The sequence below is a fragment of the Hyaena hyaena genome, unplaced genomic scaffold (assembly GCF_003009895.1).
Source record: "Hyaena hyaena isolate Hyena2069 unplaced genomic scaffold, ASM300989v1 scaffold_287, whole genome shotgun sequence".
Taxonomy (NCBI): domain Eukaryota; kingdom Metazoa; phylum Chordata; class Mammalia; order Carnivora; family Hyaenidae; genus Hyaena; species Hyaena hyaena.
Window position 1 is genome coordinate 1051460 of NW_024080919.1, and position 15826 is coordinate 1067285.

At 36.4% G+C, this 15826-nt stretch overlaps 1 protein-coding gene across 5 annotated transcripts in view; it reads right to left on the reverse strand.

The window, feature by feature from the left end:
- LOC120241682 (serine/threonine-protein kinase Sgk3) overlaps positions 1-15826 on the reverse strand; it is a 134874-nt gene that overhangs the window by 78754 nt on the left and 40294 nt on the right. For 3 of the 5 annotated variants that reach the window (XM_039246984.1, XM_039246985.1, XM_039246979.1), the window contains exon 3: positions 1732-1907. The exons of the other annotated variants lie outside the window; for them this stretch is intronic. The gene's annotated coding sequence lies outside the window, so the exon portion shown is untranslated. The remainder of the gene's footprint in view (positions 1-1731; positions 1908-15826) is intronic. 5 annotated transcript variants of the gene reach the window in all.

Here is a 15826-nt window from a genome sequence, read left to right on the forward strand (position 1 = left end):
AAAAAGTCATAAAAAAAACTTTTTTTTTTTAGGTTTTAAGTAATCTCTACACCCAATCTGGGGCTCAAAGTCACAGTCCTGAAATCAAGAGTCCCATGCTCCACTAACTGAGCCAGCCAGGTGTCCCAAGATTCTCTGTTTTTATCTGAAACTACATGACACTGAAATAGCACCAATTACTTCATGTTAACCAAAGCTTTGATGGACAGTTATATGTGACTGATTAAAAAAAGGGAAAACAGGCGCACCTGGGTGGCTCAGTTGGTTAAGAATCCAACTTCAGCTCAAGCCCTGATCTCACAGTTCATGAGTTCCAGCCCCTCATCAGGCTCTGTTCTGACACTGCAGAGCCTGTGTAGGCTTCTCTTCCTCTCTCTCAAAATAAATAAACTTAGGGGCGCCTGGGTGGCTTAGTCGGTTGAGCGTCCGACTTTCGCTTGGGTCATGATCTCGCGATTCGTGGGTTCGAGCCCCGCGTCAGGCTCTGTGCTGACTGCCAGCTCAGAGCCTGAAGCCTGTTTCAGTCTGTGACTCCCTCTCTCTCTGACCCTCCCCTGCTCACGCTGTCTCTCTCTCTCTCCTAGAAATAAATAAAACATTAAAAAAAAATTTTTTTTTAATAAATAAATAAACTTAAAAAAGGGGGGGTGCCTGTCTGTGTCAGTAGAGCATATGACTCTTGATCTTGGCTGGGGTCTTGAGTATAAGAGTCTCAAGCCTCACACTGGGCATACAGATTACTTTAAAAAAGTGGGGGAATAAATTACTATTAAATAAGACTTGTTTTTAAGACTAAATCTATGAGATACACAGAGGTACATAAAAATGAAAAGTAACTGACCTATTCTTTTGTCACCCCATTGCCACAACAAGTGTTATACTTGTAAGTGCTTAAAGCATATTCATTAGTCTGATTATTTTCAGCTTTCTTAAGCCCTCTCTTTCCTTTGCTTTAATTAAAATACTGATCTTTTCTTTCCATGCAAATAAGATTGCAGGAGTTTCCCCTTCAATGTCAAATAAAATCTTAAGAATAAGATAAACAAGAATCACATTGCACTTCTTGGAGCTGGACTAGAAAGGTTTTTAGTGTTCTGTAAGTAAACTCTAAAATCACAGTAAGTTGCCTATTTTAGGGGACCCTACATACTACTAATATCTTTAGAGCGTAAATTGTCCTTAATTGCAACCTTACCCAGACGACAAAAGTAGAAGCAGAACCAAGTTTGCAGAATGACTACCAACTAAGAGTGTAAACTGATTTGCAATCTATCAATGGCCCCTGTGTTTTGAAAATGTCACTGGCATGTTTAAAGGAGGCCTCAGGGCTCTGAAGTCTGGCCCAAACCATCTATAAATCACTACTCACAACAAACCTTTATAATATTTTGGGTGTTTAAAAAGTATTAAGTAGGCAGATTAAAAAACAGTCACACTTCATTTTACAGACTGCTGGTACCAGAGGCTATTGGTTACAGACTCTTGGAATGTTTCTCTTCCTCTTCTCAAAATGTGAAGTGACTATTAAGATTAGAGCCCTGGGGAACTTCTGAATCCAGCCAAGATATGGTAACAAGGACCATATTTACTCTCCCACCTGAACCAACAATAACAACAAAAAGAGCTAGACAAAATATATAAAATGACCACTTTCAAGATACTGGATAACAGGCAATGAAGGAAAATGATGCCTCAGAGGGGAAATGAACAAGATTTACCCCAGCTTATTACCTTCAGAGAACTTACAGACCACGGCAATAAAAGAGGAACTGCAGAAGCTGTAAGCCCAAGGAACACAAGGCAGCTAGAGTTCACAGCCCGATACGGGAGGTAAGATAACAACACAGAGACTCAGAGATCTGCAGAGGGTCTTCCTTGATAATTCAACAGCGCTGATCAGTGCATACCTGTACCCAAGGTCAAGAAAAGAACAAATCATCTCAGCATCAGAAGGAAAAGTACTGGGCATTCACAGAGGGGCAGGAATAGTGGCTATTCACACTAGGCCAACTAGAAACCTCCCAATTCAATGAGGTAGAGTACTTGGAAGGCTCTTGCCTTAGTACTGGAGAATAATTAACCCTAGATTAAATGCTGCTAAATTAGCCTTATATTAAATGCTGCCAAAAAATAAAATAAAAAATAAAATCCAAAAGGATCAAACTATTTTAAAGTAATTTAACTGCATCTCAAATAAAACTTCAGATGTTTATAGAAAATACAAAAATGTTCAGCATTCAACAAATTGAAATTCACATATTCCATTTAATCAGATATTACAAGGCATGCCAAGAAACAAAATTATGACCCATAACTAAGAGAAAAATCAATCACTAAAACTAACCAACAACTGACATAGATGTTAGAATTAGTAGACAAGAACATTAAAAGTTAGAGTTATATTATATGGTAATATATTGAAAAAATTAAGTAGAGACAAGGAAGTTATAAAAATTTTCAAAATCTGACTTCTAGAGATGAAAATAACAATCTCTGAAGTGAAAAATACACTGGATGGGATTAATATAAGAATAGTTCTTGCAGAACAAATGATTAGTGAACTTGAAGACACAAAATATGAAATTTCTAAAATGAATTGTAGAGAGAAAAAAGGATTTAAAAAGATAAGGGAATGCCTGGGTGGCTCATCGGTTGAGTGTCTGACTCTTGACTTCAGCTCAGGTCATGATCCCAAGGTCATGGAATTGAGCCCTGTGTCAGGCTCCATGTTGAGCACTAAGCCTGCTTGGTATTCTCTCCCTCTTTCCCTCTACCCCAGTCCCCCACTTGTGTGTGCTTGTGTACTCTCTCTCTCAAAATAAAAAAATGTTTCTCTCTCTCAAAATAAAAAAATGTTTTTAAATAAAAAAGAAAAGAGAATCAATAAGCTATGTGAAACCTTTAAGCAGCCTAATATACTTACTTGTAGTTGGAGACGATAAAGAACGGGTTACGGTAGGGGATCAAAATATGACTGGTATTTTCAAAATTTGATGAAAAGTATAAACACACAGATATGACAAACTCAATGAACCTAAATAACAGAAACATGAAGAAAACTACACCAAGGTCTTTCATAATATAATTACTAAAAGCCAGTGATAAAGCAAAATCTTAACAGTAGTCGGGGAAAAAAAAGACATGCTATATATGGAGGAACAAGAGATGACAAATATCTTCTCAGAAACAATGCAAGAAAAAGAAAGTGGACCAACATCTTTGAAGTACAGACAAAAAGCTGTAAACCTAGAATTCTATACCCAGCAAAAAATATCATTCAAAACTCAAGAGAATATAAAGATTTTTTTTCAGATGCACAGAAGCCGAAAGACCATAACCAGAAGACCTGCCCTATAAGAAATGTTAAAGGAAGTCCCTCTGATAGAAAATGACTCATATTTCTGGAAATATAGATGCACACTAGGAATGAAGAACACTAGAAATAATAACAACAGAGGTGTTTTTTTGTTGTTGTTTTTTTTTTTACAATTTGAACCTTTTAAAAAGATAACAAATGTTTAAACAACAATAGTAATCATTTATTGTGGGTTTTCTGGCCTATTAGTAAGAAAAATGTATAACAATAGCATAAAGGTTGTGAGGAAAGACATGGAAATATATTACTGAAAAGTGTATTCTATAATTAAGTGTAAGCATCCTATAAGTGATATGGCATAATTCACTTGAAGATAGACTGTAATACATTAAAGATGTATACTTAAACCCTAAAATAGCCATTAAAATAAAGGGAGAAAAGGAGTTATAACTAAAAATATATAACTTATAACTATAAGCCAACAAAGGAGGAAAAAAATGGAAGCATAATCCTCAATCCAAGATAAGGTAGAATAATAGGAAAAATATAGAGAACTGATAAGACAAATAGAAAACAAACAAGATGACAGACATAAACTTAACTTATATCAACAATAACATTAAATGCAATGGTCAAAACAACACAATTAAAATTTGTCTTACTGGATGAATAAAATAAGACCCAACTATATTTCACCTACAAAAAACCTATACTTCAAATAATGAGACACAAATAAGGTTAAAAGTAAAAGGATGAAAAAGAAACACCATGCTAACACTACTCAAAAGAAAGCTGGAGCAGCTCTAATAATATCACATAAAGTAGACTTCAGAGCAAATAATATTACCAGGGAACGAGAAGGCCATTTCATAATTATGAAGGGGCTGATTCATCTTGAGGACATAAAAGTCCTAAATATTTACGCACCTAATAAAAGCTTCAAAATAAATGACAAAAAAAAAAAAAAAAAAAGAAACAACTTCAAGGAAAAATAGGCATATCCTTTTTTTAGAGGTTTTAAAAAATCTTCATGATAATAGCACAAGTAGAGAGAAAATCAGCAAGGATACTGGCTTAGTCAATTTGGATTGCCATAACAAAATACCACAGACTGTGTAGCTTATAAACAACTGAAATTTAATTCTCATGGGCCCTGGACTGGAGACTGGAAGTCTGCGATCAGGGTGCCAGCATGGTTGAATGAGAGCCTTCTTCATGGTCTATGGCCAGCACCTTCTGTGTCCTTGTCTGATAGAGGGGATCTTTTTTGTAAGAGTACTACTCCTTTTTTTTTTTTTTTTTACGTTTATTTACTTAATTTTGAGAGAGGTGGGGATAGAAAAAGAGAGAAGGTAAGAGGCAGAGTGAGAGAAAATCCCAAGCAGGCTCCACACTGTCAGCATGGAGCTCGACTCAGGGCTCAAACTCACAAACCTTAAGATCATGACCTGGGCCCCAAAACAGGAGTTGGACGCTTAACCAACTGAGCTATTCAGGCCCCCCTAGAGTACTAATCCTATTCATGGGGGCTCCCAAAGGCCCCACCTACTAATACCATCATCACCTTTGGAGGTTAAGATTTCAACATATGAATTTACGGGTAGACACAAACATATAGACAATAGAAGATAAAAAAGACCTAAATAACACTATTAACCATCTTAACCTAACTGACATCTATAGATCACTACAAGACACAAGAATATAATTCTTTTCAAGGGCACACAAGACATTTACCAAGATGGACCATACACTGGGCCATAAAATAAGTTTCAACAAATTTATAAGTATTTAAGGCATATAAAGTATGTTCTCTAACTACAATGAAATTAAATTAGAAATCATTAACAGAAAAACACCTGGAAAATCTCCAAATATTTGAAATCAAAATATACAATTCTAAATAACCCATGGGTAAAAAAAGAAACTAAAAGGAAAACTAGAAAATATTTTGCACTGAATGAAAATTAAAACACAATATGTCAAATTTGTAGATAGCACTAAAGACCGTAGGAAGTAATATCCATAATAAAAAGTTCTCAAATCAATGACCTCAGATTCTATTTTATTAGATTAAAAGATCAAAATAAACCAAAATAACGTAAAGAAAGAAAAATTGGATCAGAGTACATCCAATGACAGAGAAAAGAGAAAAATCAATGAAACCAAAAGTTGATCAAAAAAAAATTAGGGGCACCTGGGTGGCTCAGTTGGTCAAGCATCCGACTTCACCTCAGGTCATGATCTCACATTTCGTGGGTTCAAGCCCCACACCAGACTCTGTGCTAACAGCTGCCTCAGATTCTGTGCCTCCCTCTCTCTCTGCTCCTCTCCCCACTCACACTCTGTCTCTCTTTCAAAAATAAATAAATATTTTTTAAAAAGAAGAAGAAAATATCTTTTAAAAAACTCAAATTGCTAAACCAGACTAACCAGCGCGCACGTGCGCACGCGCACACACACACACACACACACACACACACACACACACACATGACTGAGAAAGGGGGTCAGGTGCCAGAGGATGCAGGCAGCCTCTAGGAACTGGAAAAGACAAGGAAAGGAATCCTCTCTTAAAGCCTCCAGAAAGTACACAGCCCTGCTGACTCCTTGAACTTAGCCCTCTGAGATCTCTGCTGGAGTTCTAAACACATAAGTGTAAGATAATAAAGTTGGTTGTTTTAAGCCACTAAGTTTGTGGTAATTTGTTATGGCAGCAATAGAAAACTAACACATGTGGAAGTCCCAAAAAGCTAGAAAAATCAAAAAATGATTTAAACACAACAAAGGCTTAAACTATGTGATATTCAGGATTTATAAAGCTATCATAATCTAGACAGCATGGTACTGTCATAAAGGTAGACAAATAGATCGTTAGAACAAAATACAGTAAGTAGAGATTTGTGATCTTAGAAAGAGAAATTGCCTGAAGTACCACTACCACTCAAAACAAGATAGAAGACTTAAATCTAGCTCTTGAACTTTAAGTCCTGAACTCTTTTCACTATAACTGGTTTTTCATCCAAGCTTCTGTCTTTGATTTTCATCCTCTGTACAGCTGACTACAATATACTTAACCTGAAGCCTGACCTATTTCCTAAGCTCTAGCTCCAAATTTTCAAGTACCTGCTAAATATCATCCATCTGAAAATAAATGAATGCATGGTTTTCTCTCCATGCTTGTTGTATTAATAGCACACGATTTATTCAGTTACCCATGTTCAAACTTTGGATTTCTCTTTGACTCCTCCCTAGATCTCCCTCCCTTTCCTTTCCTTTCTCAGAGCCTCTGATAATTTTGTTTTCTTAGGTTAACATCCTTCCTTTTGTCTACCTCCCATTTCTCAGAGGCTAACTCCTCATCACTCAGGTCTTGTTTAAATAGCTGTTCTTCATCAAGACCTTTCCTATCTAAAATAGCCATTCCTCTGTGATCTCTGTAATAGTAGCTTGTTCATTTTCTTAATACCACTGATCACAGTTTGCTCTTTAGTTCACTGTTTACTGTTCCCCTGTTCCTGCCCCATTAGAGTTCAAGGTTCATGAAAGCAAAATAACATATCCAACTTGCTCACTAGAGCATCCTCAGAGCCTGGAGCATATAACAATGGGGTGCAAATCATTAAACAAAGAGAACCATTACTTCAGTCTCTTCAAGTAGGCTTCCACAGTCTCTGGTATTTGTCCCTTCTCCTCTGCAACAATGTAGGTCTGAGCCCTCCTGTCGTGCTAACTTTTTCAGTGGTCTCCCAGACTCCTCTCTTGTCATTCTCCTATCCATATTGTAGAACGTTGTCTAAGATAATCCAATTCTAGTCACATAATTTTCTCTCTTCAAAATCCCGTAATGATTTTAATGCAATCTTTATCAAAAGTCTAACAGGCTTGTTTTGCAGAAATGGAAAAACTGATCCTCAAGTTCATATTGAATTGCAAAAGGGCCCTATATAACCAAACAACATTGGAAAAGAATAAGGCCTTTCTGATTTCAAAACTTACCACAAAGTTTTAGTCATCAAAATAGTATGGTAACAAGCACAAGAATAAACCTATAAACCAGTGGGATAGAACCGAGTCCATAAATAAGCCTGTAAATCTATGGCCAACTAATTTTCAACAAGGATGCTAAGATCATTCAATGCGGAAAGGGCAGTCTCTTCATAGAGTGGTTGGCCAACTGGATACCCACATGCAAAAAAAAAAAAGAAGTTGGATTCCTACCTCATACTCTAAATAAAAACTAACTCATGATGAATCAATGACCTAAGTATAAGAGCCAAAAGTATAAAAATCTTAAATGAAACACAGAGATAAATATTCATGACCTTGGATTTGGCAGTGGATTCTCGGGTATGACCCTAAAAGCATGAGCAACAACAACAAAATAGATAAATTAGACTTCATAAAAAACTAACATTTAAATTAAAAAGTTTTGTGAATTAGGGGCGCCTGCGTGGCTCAGTTGGTTGTGCGTCCAACTCTTGGCTTTGGCTCAGGTCATGATCTCATGGTTCATGCATTCGAGCTCTACATTGAGCTCTGTGCTGACAGTGCAGATTCTCTCTCCTTCTCTCTCTGCCCCTCCTTTACTCTTTCTCTCTCTCAAAACAAATAAACTTTAAAAAAAAAACTTTGTGAATCAAAGATTATCAAGAAAGTGAAAAGACAACCTATAGTGTGGGAAAAAATATTTGCAAATCATGTATCTGATGAGTCTAGTACCTAGAATATATAAAGAACTCCTACAACTCAACAACAAAAAGATAAATAATGAGGGCGCCTGAGTGGCTCAATTGGTTAAGCATCCAACTTGGGCTCAGGCCATGATCTCATGGTTTGTGGGTTCAAGCCCTGCATCAGCCTCTGTGCTGACAGCTCAGAGCCTGGAGCCTGCTTCAGATTCTGTGTCTCCCTCTCTCTCTGACCCTTCCACACTCACACTCTGTTTTTCTCTCTCAAATATAAATAGACATTAAAAAAATGAATAACAGTTAAAAAATGGGCAAAGGACCTGAATAGACATGTCTCCAAAGAAGATATACAAGTGGCCAACAAGCTTATGAAAAGATACTCAACATCATTAGTCATCGGGAAAATGCAAATCAAAACCACAAAGAGATTCCATGTTACACACACATGGATGGTAATAATTTTTAAAAACTGGAAACCAAGTGTAGGCGAGGAGGTCGAGAAACTGGAGCCCTGTGTATTGCTGGTAGGAATGTAAAATGGTGCAGTTACTATGGAAAACAGTTTGTCAGTTCCTCAAAAAGGCTAAACACAGAATTACCATATGAAGCAATTCCACACCTAGATATATACCCAGAAGAACTGAATACATGTACCCAAATAAATATTTATATGTGCATGTTAATAGCTGCACTGTTTACAATAGCCAAAAGACAGAACCAACCAAATATCCATCAATGGATGAGTGGATGGACAGACTGTGATGTATATATTCAACAGATTATTATGCAGCCATAAAAAGGAGTGAAGTACTGATACATGCTACAATATGGAAAAACCTCAAAAACATTATGCTAAGTGAAAGAGGTCAGTCACAAGAAGTCACATCCTGAATAAATCCACTATTTGGAATAGGTAGATCCACAAAAACAGAATGTAGATTGGTAGTTGCCAGGGGCTTGGAGGGATGAGGGAATGGGAAATTACTACTTAATGGATATGGGGTTTAATCTGGGGTCAAGAAAATGTTTACAACTAGACAGAAATAGTGGTGGCACAACAATGTAAATATACTAAATGTCACTGAATTGGTCAATTTAAATGGTTAATTTTATGTTATATGAATCTCACTCTAATTTTGTGAACAATATCCCACTGATGGCTGTGGGGTGACTGTGTGAGGACACAGTGCGAGTGCAGAAGGGTCAGAGATCAGATCCCACTGATATTTTCAGCCTAGCCTCCTTGATCCTACATATCTGACTATCATATAACCCACTTCCCCTTTATGCCTCTCATTCTCCAAGCAAAACACAGAACCTCATTTCTCTACACATGTAAGTCCTGCTCTTCTTTCATAGCATTATTCAAATACAAGCTCTTTCAAGAGTTTTTTCTCAATCTTTCAGTGGGGAATACTCTCTTTCCTGTAAGCCCCTACTGTATCTGCGCCTCTTTCTTTCTACCTCAGAGTTATTTGTTTGTTTGTCCTCTATTAGTCAGTAATTGTCACCAAGATCCATATATGATTCACCTTATTATTCCCAGGGTCCTTAGGACATTCTTACACAGATCAACCACATAATATTTATTGAAGGGAAAATACTAATATAAATTTCTGCATATGAATACTCTTGGCTTCCACTATAAAACTGGAGATGTGTTTTTATGAGAATATATTTGACTCTAGCACGTCTAAAACCCTTTGAAAATCACATAAATAGGTAATATTACAGTTTCCTGATGAAATAGTTATAAACATTTCTGAACACTAACAGGAAAAAATAGAATTATTTGCATCCTTGACAATAATTGCTAATGTTCATTTTTATGTTTTTGAGGGAAAGAGAGAGAAGCAGGTAGGGACAGAGAAAGAGGGAGAGAGAGAATCCTAAGCAGGCTCCGCACTGTCAGTGCAGAGCCTGGATACGGGGCTCGAACTCACTAACCATGAGATCATGACATGAGGCAAAATCAAGAGTCAGTTGCTCACCCAGGCACCCCGATAATGTTCTTAATGGTATAAGTCAAAATAATAATACCTAACAGTCATACTTCTATATATACTGATCCTCACAGTAAGCGTATGAGCTATGCACAACTATCATCCCCACTCTACAGGTGAACAAACACCTACAAAGCCAAATCGTTTTGCTCAATGTCACTTGCTATTAACTGCAGAATTGGGATTAGAATCGGACTACTTTAGTTCTACAGTATATGCTCTTAGCCACAATGCTACATCACCTCTCTATAATGACAACTTACCCATCCATGTATAATAAAACACCTTTGAAAGGTCAATGACTTTTCCAGAAACCCATTGCTAATATTCCAGAGCAGGTTAATGTGAAACTCACTGTTTTCTCAGATTTTGTCTCTGGAATTTTGAGACAGCTAATAACTTTTAGAAATAAACTTGATTCCATTGTACTGAAGTACACTGACTAAGAAACAAAGATGAAGCAGAAACACAACACAATGTACTACTAAAGATATAATGAGAGGACGCCTGGGTGGCTCAGTTGGTTGAGCATCTGACTTCAGCTCAGCTCTGATATCACAGACTGGGTTTGAGCCTCATGTCGGGCTCTGTGCTGACAGCCTGCTCAGAGCCTAGAGCCTGCTTCTGATTCTGTGACTCCTCTCTTTGTCCGTCCCCTGCTTGCACTTTATCTCTCTCTGTCTCTCAAAAATAAATAAATGTAAAAAAAAAAGCAATAAAGTTATAATGACAAATGAACTATATAATAAAGGGACACAGCAGAAATTTAAGCATACCAATGGGACTGTACATTTACTGAAATACAAAGGAGCCTGAAAATTTCATAAAGACTGATAAGTATAATTTCTGATAATACAACTTTTAAATGTTATTTTCTGAATCCCAAATTCCATATACTTCTTATGAATAACAATTCTTATATATCTTTTGTTTAAATCCATGTTAGTTTACATAAATATTAATGTTATAGTGAAAAGACCTAACTCTATAAGAGAATTAATGACCTATGATATAATTACATTGAAGCCCTATATAGTAGTGGGCCAGAGAAAATAAAATTCAATAAACAACAATTAGGGGTTATTCATCTAAGAAAGGAAATAAAATCTTTGAATTTGACATCCAATTGAATGCTTTTCTCAACTCTCAGAAGTCAGATCTTTTCTATTAATCTTGTATGCAGAAAATCATCTATTAATGATGTGCTGAGTAATTTTACTTGACACTGGAATTTGAAATAGGCCTTTGGGTTTAAATTTGTCTCAAATGATTTATATGATCTGGTTAGTAATTTTTAATCCATGATTAATTACACATATTTCTTTTAAAAGACTTCCTAATTCAGATTCCATTAATGGAGAGACAGATTACAAGAACATTTTTATGCATTCTTTTGTGTGCTAAGGGAGAAAATTATTTTCCACTGTATTTTCATGATTCAATAGACTATGTCATAAATAGGTGATTTTTTTGTTTTTTTCTAGTTTGGGTCCCAGAGCTTAGCACTAACAGCTTCATTTATATGAATTTGCTTTCTAAAGATTTTAATGTGGGTTTACCATTAACCTCATTAAAACACTCACAAGCTCTCCTCCTTTGTAATTTTTCTCTAGTCATATCAAATTTGCATTACAATCCTTATATCCTTTAATAAGTGAATAATAGAAACATAAAAAGATGATGCAATAACAAAAATAATTTACATGTAAAGGAGAAAAGGGAAGAAGAGAATGACGACTATTCTTGATTCTAAATCCCTGATCTGATAATCATGATTTATAAGTTACTAATTGATTTAGCTAGTGTCTCCATTAACTGATGACTGACATTTTATTTGGCAAAGAGTATAATAAAATTCAATTTAGAGGCACCGGGGTGGCTCAGTCAGTTGAGTGTCTAACTCTTGATTTCAGCTCACATCATGACCCCAGGGTCATGGGATTGAGCCCCTGTGTCAGGCTCTGTGCCGAGAGTGGAACCTTTTTAAGATTCTCTTTCTCTCCCTCTGCCCCTCTCCCCCACTCACATGCTCGCTTGCTCTCTCTCTCTCTCAAATAAAAAAAAATTTTCAATTTAGTTCAGCAAGTATTAATTACCTAATATGTACACTGCTCTCTACTGGGCTCTATGTATAGAGTGTATATCAAGTATATAAAATGAAAACTTCAATCCCACCAAGTATCATTGACAGAACAAGAAATAAAGGTTATTAAGTATGAATTATATTTTCTACAGTGAGGGAGAGGGTAGATGCTAAGAGAGTTCATGTGTCATGTATTCTAATTGTTCAAAGATAATGTGCAAAGTTAACAAAAATCAATAAAGAAAAATATAAAGTTTATAATTTACATACATGGAGGCAAATATAATAGTAACTAAAAGCAGGAAAGATTAAAAATGATTCTTTCTCAAAGTTAAACACATAGACCTAACTAAACTGATTAGGGAATTATTTTAAGTCACTCCAAAACAAAGAACAGCCAACTCCCAAACAATGCTGGGGGTTAGGGACACCAACAGCCCCCGCTCTGCAGTTGAAAATCCATGTGTAACTTTAGATTCCTCAAAAACTTAACTACTAATAGGCTACTGTTGACTGGAAGCCTTACCTATTGGTAATTGCCTAACTGGTAATAGCCAGTTAACACTTATTTTGTATGTTATGTGTACTATATACTATACTCTTTCCATAAAGTAAGCTAGAGAAAAGAAAATGTTAATTTTAAAAGCATAAGTACTGTATTTATTGAAAAAAATCTGCATATAAGTGTACCTGTGCAATTTGAACCCATGTTGTTCAAGGGTCAGTTGTGAACTCCTGGTGGGATAAATCCCAAAGACAAAACAGAACTGTTAAGAAAATCTTAAACTTGGGGCACCTGGGTGGCTCAGTTGGTCAAGAATCCAACTTTGGCTCAGATCACGATCTTACAGTTTGTAAGTTCGAGCCCCCCACTGGGCTCTGTGCTGACAGCTCAGAGCCTGAAGCTTGCTTCAGATTCTGTGTCTCCCTCTCTCTGCCCCTCCCTCGCTCATTCTCTCCCTCTCTCTCTCTTTCTCTCTCTCTTTCAAATAAATAAACATTAAAAAAAAATCTTAAACTCTATCCAATCATACGCTAGTAACAGTATTATTATTCTGAGACTGCGTCTGTGTTGTGGAATAAATAAAATGAGTAATTATCTTTGTGTCTTTAAGAACCAAGGATTTTGATGTGAGAGAAAGGAGATATAGAGAAGAGATCAATTTTTTAAAAACCCAAAACACAAAAACCTATAGTACTGAATTTCACTTGGAAATAACATTATGAATATATTTCGTATTTTACCTTTAAAATATATGCATATATATATTACCCAGGTCCAATACAGAAAACACCTAAAATCAGTGATCAATTATCCCAGGGAAATGAGCACCATCAGCACCTAGATAGTGGTCTCTAGATATTTTCCACTAAAATGAACCAGGGCTCCTTGTAGGATCGGCTGATTGCTGATCTGGGTAGGGAAATACACAAAATGAGCCTGAAATGTCTTAACTTCCTTAGTTTCTGGTATGATATCAGTGAGTACTATAGGCATGCCAAAAGGCCTCACGGCCAATTCACAGTTAACCTAGATGGAAAAATTAAGCATAAAAAAGAATAATGGCTAATGTGAACTATAACACATTGAATGTTAAAAACAGGAGTTTACAGGGGCGCCTAGGTGGTTCAGTCGGTTAAGCGTCTGACTTAGGCTCAGGTCATGATCTCAGTGTTTGTGGGTTCAGGCCCCACGTCGGGCTCTGTGCTGACGGCTAGCTCAGAGCCTGGAGCCTGCTTTGGATTCTGTATCTCCCTCTGTCTCTCTCTCTGACCCTCCCCCACTCACACTGTCTCTCTCTCTCTCAGAAATAAATAAAAACATTAAAAAAAATTTTTAATAAAAAAACAGGAGTCTATAAAGACACTAAAAAATACAAAACAAACCTCATGGATTGCCTATGAGTGATACTAAAGAACTAAATCTTTTATTTTTAAACTGGTAAATAAATGGTAACAACTGAAACTTTATACTGCCTTTCCAATACAAATTACACCCCAGGGTAACCAAATAGTACATAAGGGGAAGTTGCTTTTTACAGAATAATTCTAGCTAATGAATAAAGAAGAACAGAATTAGAATATAACCATTTTGCAACCTCTAACAAATTAATGCATCTACGCAATGATCATCAATGACTATTCTCCTTACAAAAGTATAGCCAACCAGACATTTTATGAATCCTGATAGAAAAACATACCACCGGGGCGCCTGGGTGGCTTAGTCGGTTAAGCGTCCGACTTTCGCTTAGGTCATGATCTCGCGGTTCGTGGGTTCGAGCCCCGCGTCGGGCTCTGTGCTGACTGCCAGCTCAGAGCCTGGAGCCTGTTTCAGTCTGTGACTCCCTCTCTCTCTGACCCTCCCCTGCTCACGCTGTCTCTCTCTCTCTCCTAGAAGTAAATTTAAAAAAAAAAAAAAAAAAAAGAAAAACATACCACCACTTACAGAGTATTCTTGCCAAAAAGTGTGAACCCAAATCTCATCAAGTTTCTACTCCTAACTTCCAATTTATAAGAGATACAAGGTCTAGAGATACATGATAATTGACATTTTAGGGATGCAATCAGCAAAATTTAGTGGGAAATCCTATAGGACAAATGACCTTGTTCTTTATGATGTAAGTTGTAAGGGAAAAATGAAAGGCAGGAAACACTTAGATTAAAAGACCAAAACTATATATCAACTACCAATTATAATACATAGACATTATTTGAATCTCGATTAGACTAAACAAACTGAAAAAATTATGAGGCAATTGGGGAAATTTAAATATGACTGGATATCTAATGACATTGAGAAATAATTGTGTTTTTTAAGATACAACGTTACTGCTATGTTTCTGAAAAGAATCTATATTTTAGAGATAATGCTGAAATATTTAAGGGTGAAATGACCTGATGGTACAGATTTGCTTCACTGTTGAGACAGGAGAGGGTGATTAGCTGAATGAGATTTAGCTGTAAGTATATAACTGTTGAAAGTGGGCAACGTGTTTATAATGGCTAATTATGCAATTCATATTACTTTTGTATTTGTTGAAATTTTCTATAATAAAAAGGTTTCTTTCCTTAAAACAGTGTTTGCTTCAAAGGACTGGTAAGGTGGGAGAGTGTTTGGTTTTCATAATAAGCCTTCCTGTGCTATTTGGTTTTATTTCTATTTTTATTTTAGGTATATATTTATATATTTTAGATATATGCATATATTTCATTTCTAAGGAAACAGTCCTATTAACAAGAAATACACACATGTTGGGGCACCTGGGTAGCTCAGTCGGTTAAGGGTCCGACTCTTGGTTTTGGCTCGGGTCGTGATCTCATAGTCATGAGACTGAGCCCCACATCAGGCTCTGGGCTAGGTATGGAGCCTGCTTGGGATTCTCTCTTGCTCCCTCTCTCTGTCTCTCAAAATAAATAGATAAGCTTTTTAAAACATAATAAAATAAAAATGTTTTAAAAAAGAAACATACATTAAAATTTAATCAGTCTATGGTGATTTAGGTCTAAAATGAATACTATACAGCAGCAGTTTTGTTTTCAAAGTATAGTCTGTAGACCCCTTGAAGTCTGTGAGGAGGGTCTTTAGGGGGGTCTGTGAGGTCAAACTATTGATAATAACTCTAAGATGTTATTTGCCTTTTTCACTGCTTCACACCGATGGCACAAAAGTCATCGTAGCCAGAACTGCTGGGACCCTGGCATGAAACAAGGCAGACTCACTGCTTCACTACTC